General features: G+C 39.6%; 1 non-coding gene and 1 pseudogene across 1 annotated transcript; both read left to right on the top strand.

The window, feature by feature from the left end:
• The first annotated feature begins 6,161 nt into the window (after positions 1-6,161).
• Positions 6,162-6,854, top strand: LOC101706998 (complex I assembly factor TMEM126B, mitochondrial pseudogene; annotated as a pseudogene).
• A 17,671-nt stretch (positions 6,855-24,525) lies between these two features.
• Positions 24,526-24,632, top strand: LOC147824337 (U6 spliceosomal RNA). The gene has a single exon (XR_015442466.1). It is a non-coding gene; the product is annotated as a U6 spliceosomal RNA (small nuclear RNA).
• The last annotated feature ends 2,735 nt before the right edge of the window (positions 24,633-27,367 follow it).

Genomic DNA, 27,367 nt, shown 5'->3' with positions numbered 1-27,367 from the left:
TGCTTAGCATGCATGTACAAGGCTGCAAGGTTCAATCAGCTGCGGGGGTGGGGGGCGTGGGGGGACAAGGACAGACAGAGACAGACAAAGAACTATAGAATGAAGTCGAACAGGTGATGCTTGAGAATGAGGAGAGGTAAGAACAGGAGATTTAGCTCTGAATTGAGTTGGGATTAGTTTATTTTGTCCTACACCTAAGTCTTGCTACCTATGAAATGATTTCAGTATTTTGTACATAGGCTTGTGCAGTAAAGCATATTTATTTATATGGGAAATTAGTAATTATCACAATAAAATGAATTTTTTCCATTAAGTTTATTGGTACATTTTTAGGTATACAATACAGTTACATTCATCATTGGGATCTTGTACCATTACATGAGTATCCTGGTTCTTATTTTCTTCCCCTTCCCCTGCCCTCCCTTCACCCCTCCACCCTTCACTATTTGCAAAGACTTTGTTTCCATTTTTTCCTTTTCTCATATTTTTTCTTTTCCCTTCTTTCCTTTCCACTACCCCTCCCACTTCCCCTGCTCCTTTAGTCCTTTTCTTCCCATTACACAATATCAATTATACTTTTTTAAAATTACAATATCAAGATCTAGAAGACATTACCACAGATTTTACAGAATTTAAAAGGCTATAGAAAGTATATTACAAAAATCTTTTTTGAAATAAATTGGACAACTTCTAAGAGGTACCTTGGAAGACAAACTAATGAAACTGACTCTGGAGGAAATATAAAATTTGAGTAGCACCTATTAAAGAAAGTATATTCCTAGCTTGAAAACCTACCTATATGACAACAGCAGGCTCATATACATTTTAACTGATAAATTATATCAAACATTTAAAGCAGAAAGAAAAAGCCATATGGTTCTGTCAGTAGTTGGAGAAAAAATATTGGACTAAATTCTACAGCTGTTCATGGTAAAAGCTATCATGAGACTAGAAGTAGAATAGAAACTTCTCAACAGATAAAAGACATGTACTCCATACTTCCAGCAAAAACACTTTATATGAATGGAGAAGATACAATGCCTTCTCCCTAAGGTGGGGAACAAGGGCAGATATGCCTACTCTTCATCTGTCCATTAAAAATTGAAACATAGGCCCAAACCCAAATAGTCTGGCAATAAAATGACAATTAGGATAGGATTGGCAAGGTAGAAGTAAAGTCTTTATCTTTGTTTTCGCTTTTTTTTTGGTACCGGGGATCGAACTCGGGTCCTTGCGCTTGCACAGCCGGTGGTGAAACCACTGAGCTAATTCCCCGGGCCAGTAAAGTCTTTATATGTAAATGAAATGATCATCTACAGAGAAAATACTAAGAAATCTCGAGGAGCCCCTAGAACTTGTATTTGAATTTAGCAGGATTAGAAAACACAAGGTATATATAAAAATTCAGGTCTATGTATACTTGCTATAAATGAAGAATTGGATATTGAAATTTAAAAGTTATGTAGGAGTACAAAGGACCTAGAAAAGTAAGAAGAAAAAGAAAACAGTGTTAGAAGACATTTAGTACCTAATTTTAAGACTTCCTCTAAAGCTACAGTAATCAAGGCAATGTTGGTGTAAGGAAAGACATACAGATCATTGGAGTAAAACAGAGAATCTAGAAATAGAACCACACATATATGGCCCACTGAGTTTTGAAAGATTATTTAACATTAACATTTTACAGAACATAAACTCAATTCAAGAGCAAAGGAAAAGATAGTGTTTTCAGCAAATGGCACTAGAACACCTGGTATCCGTATATAAAAAGTTAACTTCAACCCCTTATTTCCATACATAAAAATAACTTGAAAGGATCTATGAACCTATATATGAAAGCCTAAAAGTATAAAACTTTAAGAAGAAATTATAAGGGAAAATGTTTATGAATTTATGGTAGGCAAGAATTTCCTAGGACATAAAAAACATGATGTATAAAAGAAAAAAATTGATAAATGAGATTCCATCAAAATTTAGAACTTTAAATGACATCATTAAGAAAATGAAAAGTAGTCCTTAAAGAGACCATATTTACAATGCATGTAACCTATGACCAGAATATATAAAGAACTCTTACAGCTCATTAATAGACAACCCATTTAAAAAGTAGACACAAGAAGATGATAAATAGCCAGTACAGCACAAGGAAAGGTGTGCAACACTAGAATCAGAAAAATGCTAATCAGTACAATAACAAGATTGAATTATACACTCATTAGGGAGATGAAGTTCATGACTTTTTCTTTTTGTTGGATTCTCCCCCTTTACATTTAATTTCTTGTCCTGCCTGATGGATTCATTCTGCTGGGCTTCCTGGGGTTGTGATCCTCATTGTCTCTTCCTAGGATATTATCTAAAAATTTTTGTAGTGCTGGTTTGGTATTCATGAAGTTCCTAAGGTGCTCTTTGTCATAAAAGTATCTTATTTCTCCATCAATTTTGAAAGGTAGTTTTGCAGGGTACATCAATCTGGGTTGGAGGCTGTTTTCCTTTAGGACTTGGAATACATCACCCCAAGCTCTTCTTGCCTTGAGGGTTTGTGTTGAGAAGTCTGCTGTGATTCTGATGGGCTTTCCTTTGTAAGTGATTTGTTTCTTTTCTCTAACTGCTTGTAGAACTTTGTTCTTCTGTTGGGTTTCTGGAATCTTAACAATTATATGCCCATGTGTAGATTTTTTTTTCATCAAGACTGTTTGGAGTCCTATATGCCTCACTTATCTATATGTCAGGCTCTTTTCCTCTGCTTGGGAAGTTTTCTGCCATCACTTCTGTGAAGTTTTTTGATGTCATCTGCATTCTCTCCTGTTTCTTTGTTGACTCTAATCAGTCTTATGGTATTCTTCTTTGCATCATCTAGCAGCCGCTGGATTGATTTCTCGTGGTCCCTTACAACTTTGAAGCAATTTTTCTTTTCCTGGTCACTAATTGCAATCTTATCTTCTATATCTGAAATCTTGTCCTCACATTGGCTCGTTCTGCTGTGTAGACTTTCAATGGAGTTTTTAATCTCCTGGAAACCTGTTTGTATCTGTTTTATGGATTCCATTTGTTTTCTATGTTGGAATTCCATCGTGTTCTTCAGCTCCTCTATTTTCTTATCTGTGTCCTCTCTAGATTTATTAATCATGTCTTGTACTATGGGCACAATCTCTGCTGTTAATAGAGAAATTATTTCTCATTTCATTTTTTCCAGATCCTCTTTTGTTGCCAGTTCAGGGAGTCCAGGTGGTTGAGTATCAGAGTGTTGCATCTCATTTCCCTTTGGGGTTGCTGTAGGTGATCTGGAAGTCTGGTTTTGAGACTTATTTAAGTGTCTTCTCATTTCGACGGGGTTGGGGGAGAAGGGGTGTGCAGTTGGCGCCCATGTGGCTCACCTCCTGTGGGCTGGGAGCGGTGGAACGGCGGCCCGGAAGCCCCTACCTCTAGAAAAGGCATTTTTCTCCCCTACACACATAAATGATTAAGACCATGCCTCCGACCAGTAATCTCAGTGGAAGACCTCCAAAATGATATAGGGAGAAAAGATGTAATTCCTGAACCTGCTAGATATTTGAAACGCAAGTTCGTGTTCTCTAAAATCAAAGAATGAATTCTAGGAACAACGGAAGTTAAGAGTAGGAAATATTTACTGGGAGAAAGAAAGCTTCTGCCTAAGAGACACAGAAGGGGGACCAGAAAGTGGGTTGCCCCGAATTTTTTTTTTTTTTACAGTCTTAGGGCTTGAACTAGGACCTCTCAGGTACTAAGCAAATGTTTTAACACTGAACTAAATCCCAAAATGCATTCTTTTTTTTCATTACTAGGGATTGAACCTAGGGCCTCCTCACTGAGCTACATGACCAGGCCCTTTTCTTTTTAATTTTTTTTTGGGGGGGTGGGTACTGGGGATCAAACTCGGGTCTTGCGCTTGCACAGCAGGTGGTGAAACCACTGAGCTAAATCCGCGGCCTTTTCTTTTCAAGTTTGAAACAGAGTATCACTTAGTCTGTAACTGTAGCAAATGCTTGAGATAATCATATTATAAAGAGGAAAGGTTCCTTTTGGCTCATAGTTTTTGAGGTTCCGGCTGTGGTCAGGTGGACCATGGCTGTTAGGGCTCTGGTGGGGCACCGGCTGAGCCAGTGAGGAATGCATGGTGGAGCAGAACTGTTCTCCTCGGGCATAGAGAGCAAGAGAAACAGAGGAAAAGGCTGGGGTCCCACAGCCCCTTCAGGAGCACCCCCTCCAGGGAACCTAAGATGATCTCCTGGTAGCTGCAACTCTCAGGCTCTGCAGGCGCCCAGCAACAGAACCCTGAAGATGCAGATGATAGCAAGATGTTTTATTTAACTGCCGGTTTGTTGTATGACTTTGTCTTTACACATATGATACAGGGACCTCCTTTTATATTCCTGTCTTAGACAGTCTATGGTTGCCAGCTTTAGCAAATAAAAACACAAATGTCCAGTTGAATTTTAATTTCAAAGAAACAATGAATAACAGTTTCAGTATAAGTGTGTTCCATGCAATATCTGAAATGTACTTAAACATTATTCATTGTTTATCTGAAATTCGAATCTATTGGGTATCCTAGACTTTAGCAAGCAACCCTACCTGGATTCCTAAAATAAAAGGGGGCAGACTGGCCTGCAGACAATTCTTGTCTGCTGAGAATTCTTTTTATTTATTTTTTTCCTCAGACAGGGCCTCACTATGTAGCCCAGCTGGCCTTGAACTTGCCATCCTCCCATCTCAGCCAGCCAAGTAGCTGAGATTACAGGCATGTGCCACCACATGAGGCTGTGTAGCTGCTTTTGCATGTGCATCCTAGTGTACATACGCAAGGGTCTTGGTGGGAGGACTAAATTTAATTTATTTATTCTTGCAGTACTGAGGATCGAACCTAGGGGTACTCTACCATGGAGCTACATCCCCAGCCCTTTTTATTTTGAAACAGGGTCTCACTAAGTTGCCCAGGTTTGGACTCCAACTTGAGATCTTCCTGCCTCAGCCTACCAAGTAGCTGTGACTACATGCAGCAACTCTAGAGTTTAAATTAAACTCTAAATTGGATAAGGGACCAGGGATTTAGCTCAGTAGTGCTGCACCTGCCTTGCAAGTGCAAGGTCCTGAGTTTGATTGCCAGTACCAAAAAAAAAAATTACCTGGATATAGAGATTAAATAAGCACCCAAGTAGGATGCATTGAACAGACTGGAGTCCGCACTTCCAAGTTACATGAATAAGGGCTGGAGGTGTGGCTCAGTGATAGAACACATGCTTTGCATGTATGAGGCCCTGGGTTCCAGGCCCAGCAATGTGAAAATGAAGACAAAAATAAAGAACCCAGATTTCACATTAGTGACTCTTGTTGAAGTTGAAACCAGAAAACTATTTTCCTGTGAGAACCTACAGTTTTGTTCTTTTTTGTTTCTTTTTACTTCAATTTAGATGTCATAGGCTTTTAGCTTGTGGATTTCCAAAGTTCCCAGTTTTAGGAAAAGACAAACACAAAGCAGCCGTCTTCGGTGATCTCAATCTTTCTTTTATACAACCAGTTCCATGGTGTCCGCTGGTGGCTACGTCAGCTCAGCTGAATGCACCTATAATTACGGCCTCTGTGCGCGGGAAGCAAGGCTTGCACAGGAGGCAGGAACAGCCCCTGTGACCCAGATAATTTGTTTCCAAGTGAAACAACTGTAATTAGGCCATTCATGGTGTTTTCCTGGAGAAAGAACTGAGTGAATATATGAAAAGATTTTTAAAAGACCAACATGTATGTATCCGGGGGAGCAGTGCAGATGCAAAATAATCTAAAGTTTTGCTTCACTGTTTCTCCACCCCTGTTCTTGTTCTGTACGAAACTTATATTTAGTAACATAACACTAAGCTCCCCTTTAGACAGAGAGCTGCTCTAAGAGTAAAGGATAGAAAAGTTTTAGAAAAAAACCCAGGGAATAAACAAAATTTATTTTGGTTGGGAAAAGCCTTTTAAAATAAATTCTAGCCAGAAGTTATGGTGCCCACTTATAATGCCAGCACTTTGGGAGGCTAAGGCAGGAGGGAAGCAAGTTGAGGCCCAGCCTGGGCAATTTAGTGATTTAGTGAGACCTTCTCTCAAAAAAAAAAAAAAAGAAGAAAGAAAAAAAAGAAAAAGGCTGGGGAGTCACGTGAGCCGTTAAGATGGCGGTGCTTGGGCGACGACCTGGAGCAGACTTGAAGTATGCAAGTCAGCTGCTGATGGGAGGCGAAGAAGCTCACAAGGTCATGAAGACAGCAATATATACAAATGCTCACTCCAGTTCTTCTCTAGGAGATGCAAAATTCAGAAGATCAATGGTTATTGAAATCATAGAAAAAAAATTTGAGGATCTTAGGAAAGACAAGACCTTAGATCTTCATGGAATTGCAACACTTGCAACATCATCTAGTTTCTCTGGAATATTGTCAAACTTTGTTTTGAGATACTCCTTGAATGTTAAACATGATGCTTTGAAGACATATGCATCATTAACTGCACTTCCATTTTTGTCTACCATAGTTACTTACAAGTTCCTTGTAATTGATACTTTGTATTCAGGTAATATAAGCAAGGACAATTGTGTTCTGAGAAGTTCACTGGTTAGCATAATATGTGGTGTTATATATCCCAGTGGTTTGGCTTTTTCTAAAAATGGACGCCTGGTAGTCAAGTATCATACTGTTCCACTGCCACAGAAAGGAAGGGTTTTACTTCATTGGTTCTTACTTTGTCACAAGAACATAAAAGGAATGGTAATTCCCCTAGTGTTTATGACAGCATTTGGACTATTTGGTGGTCTACAGCACTATGGAATATTTTAAAAAACACGTGAGAAAACTGTACATGAAGATTGAAGAATGTGTGGATACTAACTCAGCAGTATACATTTTATATGATGAAGACTCAGGCATTGCTGAAAGAATAAAACTATTTGTCCTTTTCCCTGTTATATAGCAAATAATAAATATTTAGTAATTCAATAAATACAACCGCTAAACAAATAAAAAAAAAAAGAAAAGAAAAAGGCTGGGGATATAGCTCATTGTGAAGGCCCTATGTTCGGTCCTCAGTAATATATTCAGTTACACACACACAGATGCACACACACACAAAAGGTAGGTTGAGAAGTTGAGTGAGGACCAGCCTCTGTACTAGTTCTGTAAATCTGAATTCAAAATAAATGTAGGTTCTATTTCTGATTAAGATGAACTAAGAACATCCTAGCCTGCTTCTTCCACTAAATGCGACTAAAAATCCTGGGCAGAGGCTGGGGATGTAGCTCAGTGGTACAACACGTGCCTAGCATGCTCTAGGCTCTGGGTTTGATCCCTGGCACCACGAGAGTCAGGTTGGCTAATGAGCATCTCATGAGATTTTAGACACAGCCAGGTGCAGTGACGCACGTCTGTAAACCCACCTACTCAGGAGGCTGAAGCAGGAGGATCACAAGCCTTAGGCCAGCCTGGGCAATTTAAAGAGACCCTAAAGGTGCAAATTTCCAATGATGAATGTCATTATATTGTATACCTAAAATGTACCAATGATTAGAATGAATAATCGATAATGTAAAATAGGAAGAAAAGGTCCAAAGGGGTAGGGGTAGTGGGAGGGGCAGGGGAAAGGAAAGAAGGGAAAGGAAAAATGATGAGAAATGGAAAAAATGGAAATAAAGTCTTTGTAAATAGGGAAGGGTGGAGGGTGTGAAGGGAGGGCTAGGAATGGGGAAAAAATAAGAACCAAGATGCATTATGTAAAGGTACAATTCGCAATGAGAAATGTAATTGTGTTGTATACCTACAAGGTACCAATAAAAGAATTTAATTAAAAAAAAAAAAGAGACCCTGTCTTAAAAATGTTTTAAAAGAAAGGGACAGAAATGTAGTTCAGCACTAGAGGCTTGCCAAACATGTGCGAGGCTCTTGGCTCCATCCTCAGTACTGGGGAACAAATGCTACCCATAAATCTTAATTAAAGAAATGCAAATCAAAACAACTACTTTAGTTTTTCTAATTGCCAAAGAATTAAAAATTTGTTATAACTAGGACATGGTGGGAATAGAAAGTCTCTCTTTCGGTATGCATGCAAATTAGCAACTCTTTTGGGAGATAATTTAACAATGCCTAACAATTCAGCAGTATTTAGCATAATTTAAAAATGTACAAACTCTTTGATCCAGCAATTCTACTTTGAGGAATTTATCCCACAGATATTCTGAAACAATGGGTAAACATGAAAGTAAAGGAGCAGGCATGGTGGCACATGCCTATAATCCCAGCTTTTGGGAGGCTGAGGCAGGAGGATCAAAGTCACAAGTTTGAGGCCAGCCTAGGCTGTATAGTGAGTTCAAGGTAAGCCTGAATTATACAGCAAGAACTGTCTCAAAAAACAAATAAAAAAGAAAAGGGTTTCCTTGTACTATTGCTTGTTTTGTCCAAGTGTTAACAGGGTTCTGGGCTGGGCTGGGCTCTTTCTAGAGAATCTTTCTAGGTACTTGCTGTCCTGAACAAAGAATTGGACAACATACAAGCAAAAGGTAGCGAGGTTTTACATTTATCAAAGGTAAAAGAAAAAGAAATATGCTCTGCAGAGTGAACATGGACCAATTAAAGGTGGGAAATGAAGTATCTATAAGGTGGGAGTGGGCCACTGAGAAGGAGAGAACACAGTGGTGGAGGCTGTCTTTTGTATCCCCACTCTGACGTCGGATCTGGGCCATCCCATCAAAAACTTGCTTGATCTCAAGGCAGAGGAACTGAAAATAGCGTTTTCTGATTGTTCCACGTACAGGGTTTGGAAACTGTGTTCTGCTCTCTGTGACTGACAGATCACATCCATTGGCCCAGATGGCCTGCCACACCCTAATCTCCTGCCTCATAATGATAGGAATTGGCTAGGTAGGGTTATCTAACTTACAGCCCAGCTTTACCATGGCAGAATGAGGTAGAGCTATGGATACTGGTGTGGAACGATCTCTCTGTGACAGTCATTGTTAAAGATGCTCCCCAAGGTCTGCCTTTCTTCTCCCTTTCCATACAGGATAGGGTTGCACTTTCCCACCCCTTTTGAAGACAGGTGTGGTCACGCTGCTTGTGGCCAGTGAGAGCTCAGCAGAAATGACGTATGTCCTCTGTGGGGGGGACGGCTCATTAAGTGCTGGTGTGTAACATTCCCTTCTCCTGGCCCATGTCATGCACAAGAGGTTGAAATGGCACCCAGATCTCCTAGCACCCTCTTGTGTGCCTCGGTTGGAGATGTAGTCTGACTGGGAAATAAACATTTGTAATTGGTTTTTGTTTGTTTGTTTGTTTGTTTTGGTACCAGAGATCGAACTCCAGTCCTTGTGCTTGCAAGGCAGGCGCTGGAACCACTGAGCTAAGTTTCCAGCTAAACATTTGTAATTGTAAACCACTGTGCATGTTTCCTATTCCCTTAGCATATTCCGGCCTGTCCTCCGTAATAAAATCTCTGCAATAATTGTGAAGTGAAAAAAAGAAAAAACCTGAGTGTAAATAGAGTGATCTCATTTGTGTGGACATGTTTGTGAGTTTATATGCTTAGAAATTTCTGAGCTGGGTGTGGGGGTGCACACCTGTGATCCCAACACTCTGGGAGGCTGAGCCAGGAGAATCAGAAATTTGAGCCCAGACTGGGCTACTTAATGACTTAGCAACACCCTGTCTCAAAAATTTAAAAAAGGGAGTAGGGGCTGGGGATGTAGCTCCGTGCAAAGGCCCAGGGTTCCACTCTCGGTACCAGAAAAAAACAATTCTGGAAGGAATCATGAAAACCTTAATAGAGCTTATAATAAAAGAGTTAAAAGAAGGAAAGCAATTTCTACTTTTCGCATTATAACCTTCTGTACTTTTTGGGGGGGGGTACCAGGGATCAAACTTGTGACCTTGCGCTTGCAATGCAGGCGCCAGAACCACTGAGCTAAATCCCTGGCCCAGTACTGTTTTTTTTAATGATTATGATAAGTTTATATTTAAAACTATCTCTTGGGCATGGTGGCTCAAGTTTGTAATCCAGTCACTTTAGGAGGCTGAGGCAGGAGGATTGGTAGTTCAGCCTAGCCTGGGCAATTCAATGACTTAGCAAAACCTTTTCCTAAAATAATAAATTTTAATAAAAGGGTTGGGAATGTAGTTCAGTGCAAAGGTCCTGGGTTTGATCTCCAGTAAAAGGAAGGAAAAAAGGAAGAAAAATACTGTAGGGCTAGGGTGTAGCTCAGAGATAGAGCACTTGCTTAGCATGCTGAAGATGACCTTGGGTTCCATCCCTAACACTGGAAAACAAAAGTAGCTAATGTTTCCCCAAAATTTCTACAACAATGTTCATAGCAGCTTTATTTATAATAGCCCCAAACTGAGCATAGCTCAGGTGTCCGTCTGTAGTAGAATAGATAAACAGATTGGCCTATAGGCACACAACAGAATCATATACTGGAATGCTATATCATATAAATATGAGTATCATATCATAAGAATATGGAATCCAATGGAATTCACACAATGGAACGTTCACTACCCTGCAGTGAGAATGAACAAACTACACGTTAGCATGTAGTTTGAGGAAGAGAAGCCATATGCCAAATGTGTGTTAGTTTACCCAGGCGTGGCAGTGCACACCTGTAATCCCAGCTCTTTGGGAGGTTGATGCAGGAGGATAGAAAGTTTGAAGCCAACTTGGACTGGCTATTGAGATCCTACCTCAAAAAATAAAAAGTTAGTAAATAGAAGAGAACCGAGGGGGTATGTGGTCAGGATGTAACTCAGTGGTAGATTGTGCTGGGGTTCAATCTCTACTACCCCACCTCCTAAGATATAAAATTTATTTCATTTACGTGAGTAACAGTAATTATGATGTTAGACCCCAGCCTGTAGTGATCTGGGGCGAGGGATGAGGGGCGCGCTGGACTGGGAATGGGCTCCATTGGGGGGTTCCGGGGTAAAGGCCGGCCGGATGTGCTTACTTTGTGGAAATTTAGCTCATGCTCTGTGCATTTTCCCTTTACACAGGTTACACTTTAATAGTTCAAAGGCCAATCTAGTTAATATAAAGAATAAACAAATAGAAGCTGGCGCTTGGCGGGCGGTGCAGGCTGGCAGGAGCCTGCGCTGTCCCGGCCCCCGGTGATCCCTGTTGGCAGCGCTCCCCACCGGGCAGGCACGGGCACATTTGTGCAGTGAGGCCCCGAGGGCTCAAAGCTCTCATCTGACCCCCTGAAATCACACCCAAACGGGCTCTACTCCCCTCTCACCCATGACCTCAACGACAGTCGCTTGACGTTGCATCTAAAATCCCTACATTGACATCCGCAGGAATTCTAGGTGGCGACCAGAACGTTCCATTGGGGACAAGGTGTCCTTGGCAACCAAGACAGCAGCCTCTTTCTACTGCAGGCAAGATGGAGCAAATAGTCTCCAGCAAGAGCTGCTGGCCTCTTGGCAGATGCTAAATTAGCTTCCTGTGAAGACTCTGTTTTTAACCACTAAAAAAAGATCCAATTTAAGCAATTGTATAGAACAAAGAATCTAATGCAATACAATATTGTTTCATCCATTTTTATCCAGCAGTGGTTCTGAAGTGTGGTTTGTGGACTTTTGGGGACCCCTGAGACCTCTTCCGGGGTTCTCTTAGAAGAGGACAGGGATTTTTTGGGAAGACATGATGTTTGCTGTCAAAAGGCACTGAAGGGGGAGGCAAAGACTCGAGAGATTTGCAAAGATATGAAACAATGCTGTTCTTCTAATTTTCTTTATTTCGAAAAATATAGTTATTTTCATAAAAATATATTATTTTTGCTAATATACAATGCATTTATTCTTTTTATCTTACATTGGTATTTATTTTTTAAAATTCTCTGTCTTAAATTCCTTCTTTTTTTTGGTACCGGGGATCAAACTCAGGTCCTTGCCCTTGTGAGGCAGGCGGCGGAACCACTGAGCTAAATCCCCGACCCCTTCTTCTTTTTTAGGAGGAAAGAGGATTGAGTCTTGCTGGTCTGGAACGTCTGGGCTCAAGGGATTCTTTTGTCTCTCAGTTTTAATCATTCACTCAATTAATTATGGAATTTAATAGTGCTGAGGATGGAACCCAGGGCCTTGCACATGCTAGGCAAGAGCCAACCACTGAGCTACATCCTCCGCTCTTGTTAAAAACATTTTATTTTATTTTATTCATTTATTTATTTTTTTGGCTACTGGGGATTGAACTCAAGACCTTGTGCTTGCCAGGCAGGTGCAGCACCACTGAGCTAAATCCCCGGCCCATGGCTTAATTTCCAATATAGTAAATATTGATAGATAAAACCCACATAACTATATAACTAGCAATCATTCACAAATGTTTTGGTCTTAGGATCCCTTTGGAGATACTTCATAATTTTTAAAGCTCCTTGGGGTCCTGCATAATTTTTAAGGGTGTAAAGAGGTATATAGTTTAAAAACTTTGATCTCCAGTACAAGAAAAAAAACTTAAAAAAATTTTGGAATACCTTTAGATTTATAAAAAGTTGTAAAGATAGTGCGGAGTTCCTGTGTGTCCCACATTGAGCTAGCATCATGCACAATATATATGGTGCTACTCAAAATGAAGGAACCAACAATTGGCAAATTACTATTAACTAAACTGTACAGTGTTCTCAATTGGCCTGTTTTTCCATTAATGTCATATTTGGTGAGAGAGCTGTCTAGCATCCAATCTGAGATAGTATTTTGCATTTAATGCATATTTTTTCCCAGAAATTGCCTACTCTCAATCATTATCTTGTTATACTTTCTTTGGTCCAGTGCCAGAGATCAGGAGATCAAACCCAGGGCCTCACACATATCAGGCAATTGCTCTATCACTGAACTATACCCTCAACACTTTCTTACACTTTTTTTTTTTTTGGTATCAGGGATCGAACTTGGGTCCTTGCGCTTTCGCAGCAGGCGGCGAAAACTCTGAACTAAATCCTCGGCCCTCTTACACTTTTTATTGAAGTATAACATATGTACAGAAAAGGACACATGGCAGAGAGACATACCTTGGTCAATATTCACAAACAGCAGCAAGAGAAAGAAAGAGACTGAGGGGCTCAGGTGTGGCTCAGGGGTCGAGAGTGTGCTAGCGGGAGCGAGGGGTGGGTTCCATGCCCAGCAGACAAAACAAAAGCAAAAAAAACAAAAACAAGAGCATTACCACTGTTTCAGAATCTCCGGTCAAGCCCTGTTTCAGACACTACCTCCCTGAAGATAACTGCCCCCTGGACTCCTAACAGCATAGAATAGTTGCGCACAGTTCAGTACTTGATGTCTATGGAGACACATGCCGTGTACTCTTTGCAACTGGCTTTTTTTTCCACTTAAGTCTGTGAGATTCATCCATTTGCTCCATATAGTTGTTGTTCATCGCTTCTCATTGCTGTAGAGCCCAGCTTAGCAAACTTTTTCTGTACAGTGTCAAATAGTAAGTACTTCTGGCGTGTGAGCTGTCTGGTTTCTGCTGCAAAGGCAATTGCAACGTGAAAGAGGTCTATACATAAAAACCTGAGCACATCTCTGTGCCAATAAAACATTATTTGCCAAAAAACGGACAGCAGGGCCGGGGATTTAGCTCAGTGGTGCCGCCGCCTGCCTCGTAGACACAAGGTCCAAAGTTTGATCCCCGGTATCAAAACAAAACAAAACAAAACAAAAACAAAAAAAACAGACAGCAGGGTGGACTCCTCCACAGGCCATGAATTGCCACCCAGTACATATTCCACTGTGGAAACACCATAGTCACAATTTATCCATCCATTCTACAGCTAGTGTCCATTCGAGTAGTTTTCAGTTTGGGGCTAGAAGCCATAGCGCTGATGGGAATGTATGAATGTGCAAACCTCTCCTGGGTGTGTGCCCTGAAACGCAATAGATACTGCCAAACAGTTTCCCAACACAGTTGTACCAATTTGACCAGCAGTAGCAGTGTGGGCGAATTCCAGTTATTTTATATCACGGCCAACACTTGGTATTGTCTTTTTTATTAGAGAAATCTGGTGGATGTGAAGTCATAGAGTATTATGGTTTTAATTCACAATTCCCTAATGACTAATGGTGTTGAGCAACTTTCCATGGGCTTGGTGGCCATTTGAATACCCTCTTTGTGACATATGCCTTTCGGTTGTCCATCCTTAGTTAGTTATAATTAGTGTGTACCTGCTGTTTCTCTTGCTTTTTAAAAACTTCATATTACTTTATATGTTTTTGTATTTTACATGGTTAAATTTTTTTATTCTTTCCCCTCATATTATGGTATTTTCATATTTTCATGTTGTTTTCATAATTCATTATCATTCATAGCCTGCTATGAATGCTTTTGTTCAATATAATTTTTGTGTGCAGGAGATGGAGGATTCTTTGAGTTATATTCCCTAGAATAAAATTACTGTGTCAACATGTATGAATAGTTATATAGTTCTTATTATATACAATAATTGTATATGTTGTTGATTGCAAGTACAAAAATCTAACTCAAAACAGCTTAAGGGGAAATTTTGGGGGAGAGAAGAAGGAATGGGGAGCTACTATTTAGTGGGTACAGAGTTTCAGTTTGAGATGATACAAAAGTTCTAGTGAAAGATAGTGGTGATGATTGCAGAACAGTGTAAGTGCATCTAATGCCTCTGAATAATATTCTTAAAAAAAGATGAAAGACTTTCGACCAGGAGACCAAGCTAGAGACTGAGCCTGAGACCGAGCTGGTGAGGACCCCTGGGCATGCCCACCAGCCTCCAGCTTGGCTGTGTGGGTGTCTGCAACAACAGCCCCCGTTCCCCCTGGGCCTCTTGGCTGTACAGCTACTTGGATCCACACTACAGAGGCACAGGGGAGCATAAAGGCCATTGTCCTGAGCTGTAGAAGTGAACAAGAGACAGAGGGCCTCTCTCAGGCTCCCTGATGAAAATTGAAGCCCACTGGAAAAGTGAAGAGAATCTCTGCAGTAAAGGCACACCAGACCACTGTGCTTGGTAAGTTGGAGGGATCATCACCTCCCATCAGAACCTGGACTATCTTCAGGGGAAAGGCAGCTGGAACCTGCAGTAGAACCTTGCAGAGTTCAACCCTGCAGGAGGACAGGGAGCTCAACTTGGGACTTGCAGCCAGAAATCTGCCTGAATCTCACAGGTCTGTGACTGGCTTACTGAGACTCATTGACCTATAACTGCACACTGCTGCCCACATTGTCTATTGTGACAACAGAGACATACCTTGAAGGAGGCCCTTCATTTTTTTCTTTCACTTGTTATTTTCAAAATTAACACTATTCTTTTTGCTATTTTTAAAATTTTTTTTCCTCTTTGCTACTCTTTTAAAATGTTGTCAATTTTTTTTTTTTTTGGTACCAGGGATCAAACTTGGGTCCTTGTGCTTGCAAGGCAAGCAACAGAACCACTGAGCTAAATCCCTGGCCCTTAAAATGCTTATTTTTCTTTCTTTTCTCTTTTCTTTCTCTCTCTCTCTCTCTCTGCCTTGCGCCCTTGCTGTCCCACATGGTTCTTCATCTCCCTTTGTGTTCCTGTTCTGCCCCTAATTTGTACTTCTTCTTTATCTTTCTTTTCTTCTCTTTCCTTCTCTTGCCTGTGCCCTCTGGCCTCACTGCTAACCTTCCCCTATCCTTCTACTTACCTATTCCTCCCTCCCCAACTCATTCTAACTCCCCATCCTGAAGGATAAAGTTGCTATATTGAAGAGTTTATTCACTATAAACATATGTTGGGTTGGTCCTTGATTTTGATTTAATTCACACAGTTAAAGGTGATAGATTAATAACTACCACAAATTGTCATTTTCTAAGAGGTACTTGGTGCTACTGTGTTGCTGATTGTATCACTTGGGCTAAGGTGTTGTGATTGATCTAATCAGTTGTCCTTCCTGGTATAATGAAAATGAGACAGCCTGAGAGCCATTAGAGACTCAAAACCTAAAGACCAGGTATATCTGGAAGACACCTCTGAGAAACAACCATTCCATAAGTGTTCTAAATACATCAATAAAGATACTTACAATAAACAACTTCAAAGTATCAACCCAGGAACTAAACCAAGGACAGTACCAAAAACAAAAATGAGAAGGCATTTAAGTAAGGCACAAACTCAGACTTCCACCCCACAAAAGGCAAATTCTGGGGGAAATGAGGTGGAAAAGTCTGATAATCAACCACATGGACACCCTGAACTGATAGCACAGGAAGTAACAAAACAGATGAATGAGGCTCTAGAAAAATTCAAAACAAATAATCTCCCAGATAACTACAGAGATGGTGAGCAAAGTGAAAGACATGATTAGAGGCTCTAGAACAGAAAAAGATAAAAAAAAAATAGATGAGCTTGGAAACATGCTGGAAGCCATCAATGCCCAGCATAAGAAAGAAATGGAAACCATGATCACCCAACATAAGAAAGAAATGGAATCCATGAAACAGATTCAAACAGATATTCAGGAGATTCAAAACTCCATTGAAAGCATGCAGAGCAGATTAAGGGAATCTGAAGATAGAATATCAGATATAGAAGACAGGATCATGGTTAGAGACCATGAAAATAGAGATTTCTTAAAAATAGTAGGGGACCACGAGACATCAGCACAACAACTGCTAGATGATGCAAAGAAGAATAACATAAGACTGATAGGAGTCCATGAAAAAACAGGAGAAAGCACAATTGACATAAAAAATCTGTTCCCAGAAGTAATAGTGGAAAACTTCCCAGACAGAGGTAGAGAATTGGATACACAGATAAGTGAGGCATATAGGACTTCAACTAGCCACGATCAAAAAAATCTACACCAAGACATAAATAGTCAAGATCCCAGAAACCCAACTGAAGAACAAAATCCTACAGGCAGTTAGAAAAAAGAAACAAATCACCTACAAAAGAAAGCCCATCAGAATCATAGCAGACTTCTCAAGATAAACCCTCAAATTAAGGAGAGCCTGGAGTGAAGTATTTCAAGCCCTAAAAGAAAATAACTTCCAACCTAGACTGTTGTATCCGGTAAAATTATCTTTCAAAATTGATGGGGAAATTAGATACTTCCACGACAAAGAACACCTGAGAAATTTCATGAACATGAAACCAGCACTCCAAACAATTCTAAGCAATATCCTAGAAAAAGACAATGAAGGTCACAACTCCATGAGGCCCAACAGAGGGAAGCCACCAGGCAAGGTAAGAAACTAAAGGGAAAGGGGGAAAAAATAAGAAATAAAAGAGCCAACAACAGCAAAACATCATGACAAGGATGAGTCAATATCTATCAATTATAACTCTTATTGTTAATGGCTTCAATTCACCAATCAAAAGAAATAGACTGGCAGAATGGATTAAGAAGCAAAATCCACCAATATACTATATACAAGAAACACACCTAACTCAAAAAGAAATTCATAGACTGAAAGTAAAAGGATGGAAAACAGTTCTCCATGTGACAGGAACCCAGAAAAAAGCAGGGGTAGTAATCTTATTTGAAGACAAAGTAGATTTCAAACCAAAACTAATTAAGAGAGACAAAGATGGTCACTACATCCTTGTGAAGGGAACAATCCAAGAGGAAGAGATGACAATCATAAATATCTATGCACCAAATATGAATGTCCCCAACTATACAAAACAAATATTAATGGACATGAAAAATCAAATAAGCACTAATACAAATAGACAGATCATCTAGACAAAAAATTAACAATGAAATTTTAGAACTGAACCAAGCTACTGAACAAATGGCCTTAATAGATGTTTAGAGAGTATTCCAACCCACAAAATCAGAATACACATTCTTTTTGGCTGCACATAGGTCATTCTCCAAAGTAGACCACATGCTAGCTCATAGGACATGTCTAAATAAATGTAAAAGAATTGAAGTTACCCTCTGTATATTATCAGACCATGGTGCAATAAAATTGGAGGTCAATAACATAAGAAACCACAAAACTCCCACAAACACATGGAAATTGAATAACACCCTCCTGAACAACCAATGGGTCACAGAGGAAATTAAAGAAGAAATTAGACAGTTTCTACAAGTAAATGATAATGCCAGTACAACATACAGGAATCTATAGGACACAATGAAAGCAGTTCTATGCTGGAAATTCATAGCAGTGAATGTCCATATTAGGAAAACAGAGAGAACTCAGATAAATAACCTAATGCAGAACCTCAAGCTCCTAGAAAAAGAAGAGCATAACAAACCCAAAGCTCCTACAAGAAAGGAAATTATAAAGATCAGAGCAGATCGATTCCCGGTACCAAAAAAAAAACACCAAAAACCAAAAAACAACAAAAGATCAGAGCAGAAATCAATGCAATGGAGACCAAGAGAATGATACAAAAAATTAATGAAATCAAAGAGTTGGTTTTTCAAAAGAATAAATAAAATCAATAAACCTTTAGCCAACCTTATCAAGAAAAGGAAAGAAAAGGCTCAAATCCATGCAATTAAGAACGAAAAAGGTGAAGTCACAACAGAACCAGCAGAAATCCAGAGGATCATCAATACCTACTTCGAGAATCTGTACTCTAATAAAATGGAAAACACAGAAGAAATGGACAGATTCCTAGATACATATGAATTGCCAAAGTTAAATGAAGAAGATATAGAAATTCTAAACACCCCAATAACAATGAGTGAAATTGAAAATGTAATAAAAAATTTACCAACAAAGGAAAGCCCAGGTCCTGATGGCTTCACTGCTGAATTCTACAAGACATTTAAAGAAGAGCTATCACTATTACTCTTTAAACTCATCAAGGAAATTGAAAGGGAAGCAAAGCTTCCAAATTCTTTCCTGGAAGCAAGTGTTACTTTGATTCCAAAACCAGGGAAAGACCCAACCCAAAAAGAGAACTACAGACCAATCTCCCTAATGAACATAGATGCAAAAATCCTCAACAAGATACTGGCAAAGAGAATACAGAGGGTCATCAAGAAGATCATATACCCTAAATCGGATTTATCCCAGGGATGCAAGGATGGTTCAACATTCGTAAATCAATAAATATAATACACTATATTAACAGAGTCAAACACAAAAATCATATGATCATCTCAATAGATGCAGAAAAGGCATTTGACAAAATCCAACACTCATTCATGATAAAAATGCTACAGAAAATTGGAATAGAAGGTCTTTATCTTAACCTGATTAAGGCTATCTATGAAAAACTAACAGCCAACATCATACTAAATGGTCAAAAACTGAAAACTTTCACTCTAAAATCAGGAACAAGACAAGGATGCCCACTATCACCACTCCTATTCAATAGTTCTGGAAACATTAGGCACAGCAATTAGAAAAGAGAAAGAAATAAAAGGAATAAAGATAGGAAAAGAAGAAGTTAAACTGTCATTATTTGCTGATGATATGATACTTTACATAGAAGACCCAAAACACTCGGCCAAAAGACTTCTAGACCTAATTGAAAGATTCAGTAGTGTAGCTGGATATAAGGTCAACACTCAAAAAACAATAGCCTTCTTACGCACAAATAGCAGACTCACTGACAGAGAAATTGGGGAAACAATTCCTTTTACAATAGCATCCAAAAAAATGAAATATCTAGGAATCAATCTAACAAAGGAAGCAAAAGACCTCTACACTGAAAACTATAGCACTCTGAAAAAGGAGATCAAGGAGGATATAAGAAAATGGAAAGACATCCCTTGTTCCTGGGTAGGAAGAACCAATATAGTGAAAATGGCCATACATCCAAAGCTGCTATACAGATTCAATGCAATCCCAATTGAAATCCCAACAGTATATTTCACAGAACTAGAGAAAACAATCCAAAAATTCATTTGGAACCAGAAGATACCTAGAATAGCAAAAGCAATTCTAGGCAACAGAGACATGACAGGGTGTATCACAATCCCCAGCTTGAAACTATACTACAAAGCCACTGTGATAAAAACAGCATGGTACTGACAAAGAAACAGACCTGAGGCTCAGTGGAATAGATTAGAAGACACACAAACAACTTCAGACACACTCAGCCACCTCATCTTTGACATAGGAGTCAACCACCCTCATTGGAGAAAAGATAGCCTATTTAATAAATGGTGATGGAAAAACTGGATTTCAACCTGCCAAAGATTAAAACTAGACCCCTATCTTTCACCATGCACTAAACTAAAATTGAAGTGCATTAAAGATCTAAATATTAAAACAGAAACACTAAACTTACTGGAAGGTAAGTTAGGTAGAACTCTCGAAGACATTGGCATAGGAAAAGATTTTATGAACAAATTCTCAGTAGCACGGGAACTTGCACAAAGAATCAACAACTGGGATCTCATCTTATTAAAAAGCTTCTGCACTGCAAGAGAAACCACAAACAGAGCTAAGAGACAACCTACAATGTGGGAAAAATTTTTTACCAGCTGTTCCTCAGACAAAGGTCTACTATCTAGAATATATAAAGAACTCAAAAAAATCAGACCCCCAAATATAAAAACCTGATTCAAAAATGGGCATCTGTGGGGCTACCTGTTGCTCAAGCGCAAGGACCTGCATTCAATCACTGGTACCAAAAAAAAAAAAAATGGGCATCTGAAATGAACAGACATTTCTCAGACAAACAAGTAAAAGTAGCAAATAGATATATAAAAAAATGTTCAACATCACCGGTCAATCGAGAGATGCAGATGAAAACAACACTGAGATTCCACCTCACCCCAGAAAGAATGGCTGCTTTCAAGAAATCAACCAATAACAAATGCTGGTGGGGATGTGGGGAGAAAGAAACCCTTCTCCATTGTTGGTAGGAGTGCAGACTGGTGCAACACTGTGGAAATCAGTATGGAGATACCTCAAAGAACTAGAACTGGAAGTTCCCTTTGATGATTCCCCTGCTGTTCATCTTCCCCAAAGAAATAAAAGAATCATGCCACAGTGATATATGTGCACCCATGTTTATAGTGGCACAGTTTGTAATAGCTAAAGCTTGGAGACAGCCCAAGTGCCCATCAACTGGAAACTGGATAAAGAAGATGTGGTTTTTTTTTTATAAAATGGAGTACTACTTAGCCATAAAGAACGAGAAATTAGAGACATTTATAGCTAAGTGGATGCACATTGAGGCGATACTCTTAAGTGAAATAAATAGGACACATGTGTAAACACTGAATAGTTTCTGTAGTGCAAGAAACTGAAAGTGTAAATAAGGACTAAAATGATTAAAATGAATAATTGATAATTTGAAATAGGGAGGGACACACATGGAGTGATGGAGGACGGGACCACCGCCCAGCCAGCCATATTGGCTGCATCAACCCTGGGGACCGATGGGCAACAGATGTCACAGCCAGATCATCCTCACATCCTTGTTTCCTTCTGGTTAGGTCAGAAGAGAACTTTAATCTGTTATTCTAAAATTTTTAATCGATTAGGCTTTTACAAGCTGGTTTATGGTGAGTTGTTATTTGCTTCTACTATTAACCTATTACATTTTCTATTAAACTCCTTTCTTTCTTTCTTTCTTTCTTTCTTTCTTTCTTTCTTTCTTTCTTTCTTTCTTTCTTTCTTTCTTTCTTTCTCTCTCTTTCTTTCCTTCTTTCTGTGGTTCTGGGGAATGAACCCAGGAACACTCTACCCCTGAGCTACATCCCCACCCCCTTCCCCCCCTTAGGGTTTTTTTGATACAAGGTCTGGCTATGTAATTCAGGCTGGCCTTGAATTCAAGTAGCCCAGGATGGCCTGCTTCAGTCTCCCCAGTGCTGGGATTACAGGCATGCGCAACAACCTGGCTCCTAGTTTTTTCAAAAAATCTTTTATTTTGACACAGGATCTCACTGCAGTACCCAGGCTTGTTAGTGGCTTTTGGGTCCTAGGGAAATTCTGTTCAGGTTCTTTTTTTTTTTCCTTAAATTCTTTTATTGGTACATTTTAGGTATACAATACATTTACATTTATCATTGGGAACTTGTACCTGTACATGATGTATCTTAGTTCTTATTTTTTCCCCCTTCCCCTGCCTTCACTTCACCCCCTCCACCCCTCCCTATTTACAAAGACTTTGTTTCTATTTTTTCCTTTTCTCATATCTTTTCCATTCCCTTCTTTCCTTTCCCCTATCCCTCTCACTTCCCCTACCCCTTTGGACCTTTTCTTCCTATTTCACATTATCAATTATTCATTTTAATCCTTATTTACACTTTCAGTTTCTCACACTAGAGAAACTATTCAGTATTTACACATGTGTGTCCTATTTATTCCACTTAAGTGTATCGCCTCAATGTGCATCCATTTAGCTATAAATGACTCTAGTTTGTCAGTCTTTATGGCTGAGTAGTACTCCATTTTATAAAAAAGCCACATCTTCTCTGTCCAGTCTCCAGTTGATGGGCACTTGGGCTGTCTCCAAGCTTTAGCTATTACAAACTGTGCCGCTATGAACATGGGTGCACATATATCACTGTGGTATTATTCTTTTAATTCTTTTGGGAAGATAACCGGCAGAGGAATAGCTGGATCAAATTGAACCTCTAATCCTAGTTTTTTGAGGTATCTCCATATTGATTTCCACAGTGGTTGCACCAGTCTGCACTCCCACCAACAATGGAGAAGGGTTCCTTTCTCCCCCACAACCCTACCAACATTTGTTATTGGTTGATTTCTTGAAAGCAGCCATTCTTTCTGGGGTGAGGTGGAATCTCAGTGTTGTTTTCATCTGCATCTCTTGAATGACCAGTGATGTTGAACATCTTTTCATATGTTTATTTGCTACTTTTACTTCTTTGTCTGAGAAATGTCTGTTCATTTCAGATGCCCAGTTTTGATTTGGGTATTAAAATTTGGGGAGGGTCTGATTTTTTTAAAGTTCTCTCTATATATTCTAAATTGTAGTCCTTTGTCTGAGGTACAGCTGCTTAAAATTTTTCCCATATCGTAGGTTGTCTCTTAGCTCTGTTGGTAGTTTCTCTTGCAGTGCAGAAGCTTTTTAATAAGATGAGATCCCAGTTATTGATTCTTTGTGCTAGTTCCTGTGCTACTGAGGTTTTATTCATAAAGTCTTTTCCTATGCCAATGTCTTTGAGAGTTCTCTCTAACTTATCTTGCAGTAAGTTTAGTGTTTCTGTTTTAATATTTAGATCTTTAATCCATTTTGATTTTAGTTTGGTGCATGGTGAAAGATAGGGGTCTAGTTTTAATCTTTGGCAGGTTGAAATCCAGTTTTTCCATCACCATTTATTAAATAGGCTATCTTTCCTCCAATGAGGGTGGTTGACTCCTTTGTCAAAGATGAGGTGGCTGAGTGTGTCTGAAGTTGTTTGTGTGTCTTCTAATCTATTCCACTGAGCCTCAGGTCTGTTTCTTTGCCAGTACCATGCTTTTTTATTATAGTAGCTTTGCAGTATAGTTTCAAGTTCGGGATTGTGATACACCCTCCTGGTTCCAAATGAATTTTTGGATTGTTTTCTCTGTGAAATACATTGTTGGAATTTCAATCAGCATTGCATTAAATCTATATAACAGCTTTGGCAGTATGGTCATTTTCACTGTATTGGTTCTTTCTACCCAGGAACAAAGGATGTCTTTCCATTTTCTTATATCCTTTTCAATCTCTTTTTTTCAGAGTGCTGTAGTTTTCAGTGTAGAGGTCTTTTCCTTCCTTCATTAGATTGATTCCTAGATATTTCATTTTTTTGCATGCTTTTGTGAAAGGTATTGTTTCCCTAATTTCCCTCTCAGTGAGTCTGTTATTTGTGTACAAGAAGGTTATTGATATTTGAGTATTGACCTTGTATCCAGGGTCCAGAACAAAGACTGGGACAAGGCACAGAAAAGCTAGTGCGGATGAAGCAGGAGCAGGGTGTTGTGACTAGTTGGGGAAGTGGGCGTGATCTGTTAATTTCAAAGTCCCAGGACTCAAGTGCAGAACAGTTCCCAAAGCCCTGCTTGTGGAGCCAATCAGCGTGCTGGCTTCCATTCTCGCAAGAACTCGAGTGAATTTTCTATAGGATGATCTAGCCGGACCTCAAAGGAGTAGGAGGTGCAAAAGGTTCTACGCCATTGAGCCCTGTGGCAGTGTGTTCTCTCTTCCTCAGTATTCTGCTCTCACACTGCAGAGTCTTTTTTCCTATTTTTACTTTCCATACGTGCTCTGCAGAGTTTGTTTTCCTTTCCTACGTTAATAAACGTAAAACCTTGCTATCTTTTGGGCTTGTTTTGTCCATTCTTTGCTCAAGTCAAGAAGAACCTGGAAACCATCTCTGGAAGGAGACCCCAGGACCCCAGAACCAGCTAACAGGGATGAACATTTATTGAAGGCAGAAAAGAAGTATGCTCCGCAGAGTACAGCGGGTCCTTGAACAGATTCGCAGTGGCCTTGAATACAGTCTTTTGTGTCTGGAATTCCTAGATTGGCTTCTCCCTTATGCAAATAAAGCATTGGGGCTGTTGTCCCATGAGAAGCTCCTGGCGACAGATTTCAACTGTCCTATCAAAGATGTGCTTGGTTTCACAACAGATGTAAATGAAGAATTAAAAATAGCATGTTTTGTGCTTTCTTCAGCAGCTCATATACTAAAATAGGGACGATACACAGAAGATAAGCATGGCTCCTGTGTAAGGATGACACGCAAATGCGTGAAGCATTCCGTATTTTTTATACTCATTACCAGATGACCGGATAAAGAAAAATGTGGTATCTGTATATAATAGACTACTACTCGGCTATAAAGAATGACAGATTTGAGACATTTGTAGGAAAATGGATGTACCTAGAAAATACAATGTTGAGTGAAATGAACCAGCACACAAGCTTAAATACTGTATGGTATCTCATTTGAGTGAGGCAAAGTACAAAGAGAATAATAAGGGATGGATAGAAGGGGATAAGGAGATGGAGCTCTTGTAATAGGGAAGCGGTCCAAGGGGGAAAAGGCAAGGGGTGAGGAGGGGAAATAAGTAGAATAAAGATCTGCTGTGCACAGGAACCTCAAAACCTCAATTACTGTAAACATTATATGCCATAATGCGAGGTAAGAGTAATAATATCAATAAGAATGAAAAATGGGATAGAGGAATTGGAGGAGGGGAGAACGGGGAAGGAAGGGAAAGGAGATTAAAAAAGAAGCTGTGGGGGCGGGGATTTAGCTCAGTTGGTTCCACTGCCTGCCTCAGAAGGTCCCGAGTTTGATCCCTGACACCAAAAAAAAAAAACAAAAAAAACACATTTAGGGCCGGGGTTTAGCTCAGTGGTTTCGCCGCCTGCTGCGCAAGTGCAAGGACCCGAGTTCGATCTCTGGTACCAAAAAAAAAAAAAAGAAGCTGTGGTATGTACATGTAAACATTCCTCAAGATGACTGTAAAATGCATGAACTGCAAACACATACTAATAAATGTAAAAATTAAAAAGTAGCATTTTTCTGACTGGTTCCATGTACAGTGTTCAATAAACTACAGAGTCATTTTGGATTCTGTGTTCTGCGCATGTGCCCTGGGTTTTATGACTCTGATTACACTTTGATGGGTTTTATTTCAGCCCTAATCTCCTACCTGAGGCTGACCTCAGACTTTTGATCCTCCTGTCTCAGTCTCCTGAGTAGCTGGGATTACAGACATGTACCACTGTGCCTGGCTGGATACTTTAAATTCTTATGTGGAGATTTTTTTTCTTTTCAGGGCTGGAAATTAAACTGCCAGCCTCAGGTATGTTAGGCAAGTGCTCTACCACTGAGGTATATATACCCTCAGCCCTTGTGTATAGATATCAAAAGTCTAGTTTTTAACACTTTATTCTTTGTTCTCTGCTCCTCTCCATCATCTATGGTTGCTAGATATTGACATTCACCCTGTACCAATTATTTCTCAAAATATTTATTTTTCTTGTCAAACTCTTGCCCTTTGTTCATGTTACAATGTCCTGAGTTCTCCTTTGTGTCTTGCTGTTTACAAATCTGTATTGTCTGGAAATTTTACGTTGGGATGAAGGCAGGTCCTGGAAGAGCTGTGTTACCTGTGCCACATCAGAGTGGGCATTTTTAGTGTGACATTTACGGATATTTGTTTGACATTGGGACATTTGCCTTTTTGAGCCTTCTTCTCTCACAAGCCTTAGAGTTTTCCCGTGCCTATAGGGTGTTTAGCTCTTGAACAGATGGGAGAAGCAGGTAGACCAGAGAGATATTTGCAAAAATGTAAAACAATGTCATTCTTGTCATTTTTTGTTTTGGAAACAAATAAAAACATATTTATATTAGCATAAAATGAGCATATGATTCTTTGGTTTTGCGGTGCTGGGGAGGGAACCCAGGGCCTTGCAGTGCTAGGCAAGTGCTCTGCCTGCCACTCAGCCGCATCCCCAGCCCTGAATAATATTTTAAAATATATTAATAAATATGCGTTTAAAAAATTCTCAGTTTCAAAATAAGAACCAAGATACTCATGTAATGGTACAAGATCCCAATGATGTATGTAAATGTATTTTATACCTAAAATGTACCAATAAACTTGGGGGAAAAATAAAATTACAGCTCAAAAAAAAAATTCTGTTTGAATTTCTTTTATTTTTTTAATTTTTATTTTTTTATGTTTTTTGTTTGTTTTTTTTGTTTGTTTGATTGATGTTTTTGTTTGTTTGAATTTCTACTACAGGAAATATTGATAGATACAACCATCACGAACAAAAACTCGTTGGGATCCTCAATTAATTTTTACTAGAGTAAATAATTCCTAAGCATCAAAAAGCCCGGGGCTGCAGATTTAAACCACCATTTGGGATAAGTGGGTTTTTCTGAGAATTGCTGCTCAAAGCATCTGAGCACGAACCTTCTTGGGGGAGAACTGTCTTTGTCAGAAAAGCAAACTGAGGAGCCCTTGTGGTTAGAGCAAGATTAGAGGGGCTGCGGAGCTCTGGATGAGACAAAGAGAAAGCTGGACTGCTCAGCATAAGAAAAGAATGGCAATTGGAGGAATTGGTGGTGTGGGAGCAAGGGACAGGAACAAAGGAGGCTGAGGAGAGGGAGGGACTGGAGCGACGGAGGGAGAAGAAAGGCCTCTGCCCCTCTACTGTTCTGTTTTAAATTCTCCTCAGGGCTCTTCTGCGAGGTGGCACCCTGGGGCTGCCTCCAAATCCTCAGTAAACTTCTGCTATCATTCCCTGCAGCCTTGGTGAGGGCTGTTTTGGGGAAATTGAGGAAGGGGATTTTTTTTTTTTTTACATGCCAGCGGCTATATAAGTGTTGTGGAGAGAAAACCAGAGGTGAAATATGGGAGAGCCAGAATTCTGAGCTAGCCAGAAATCAGAATCCAAAGTCACTAGGTAAAATGTAAGGGTCTCTTGCCCCATCCCACTATTTCAGGGAAATCTCTGTAGATCCTAGAAAAAGATTGGGGGTTT

Source organism: Heterocephalus glaber, unplaced genomic scaffold (assembly GCF_053883595.1).
Source record: "Heterocephalus glaber isolate CG9 unplaced genomic scaffold, H.glaber_assembly_v1.0 deba00001547, whole genome shotgun sequence".
NCBI classification, from domain to species: domain Eukaryota; kingdom Metazoa; phylum Chordata; class Mammalia; order Rodentia; family Bathyergidae; genus Heterocephalus; species Heterocephalus glaber.
The sequence above is the reverse complement of the archived record's forward strand: the minus strand, read 5'-3'. Positions and strand labels throughout refer to the sequence as shown.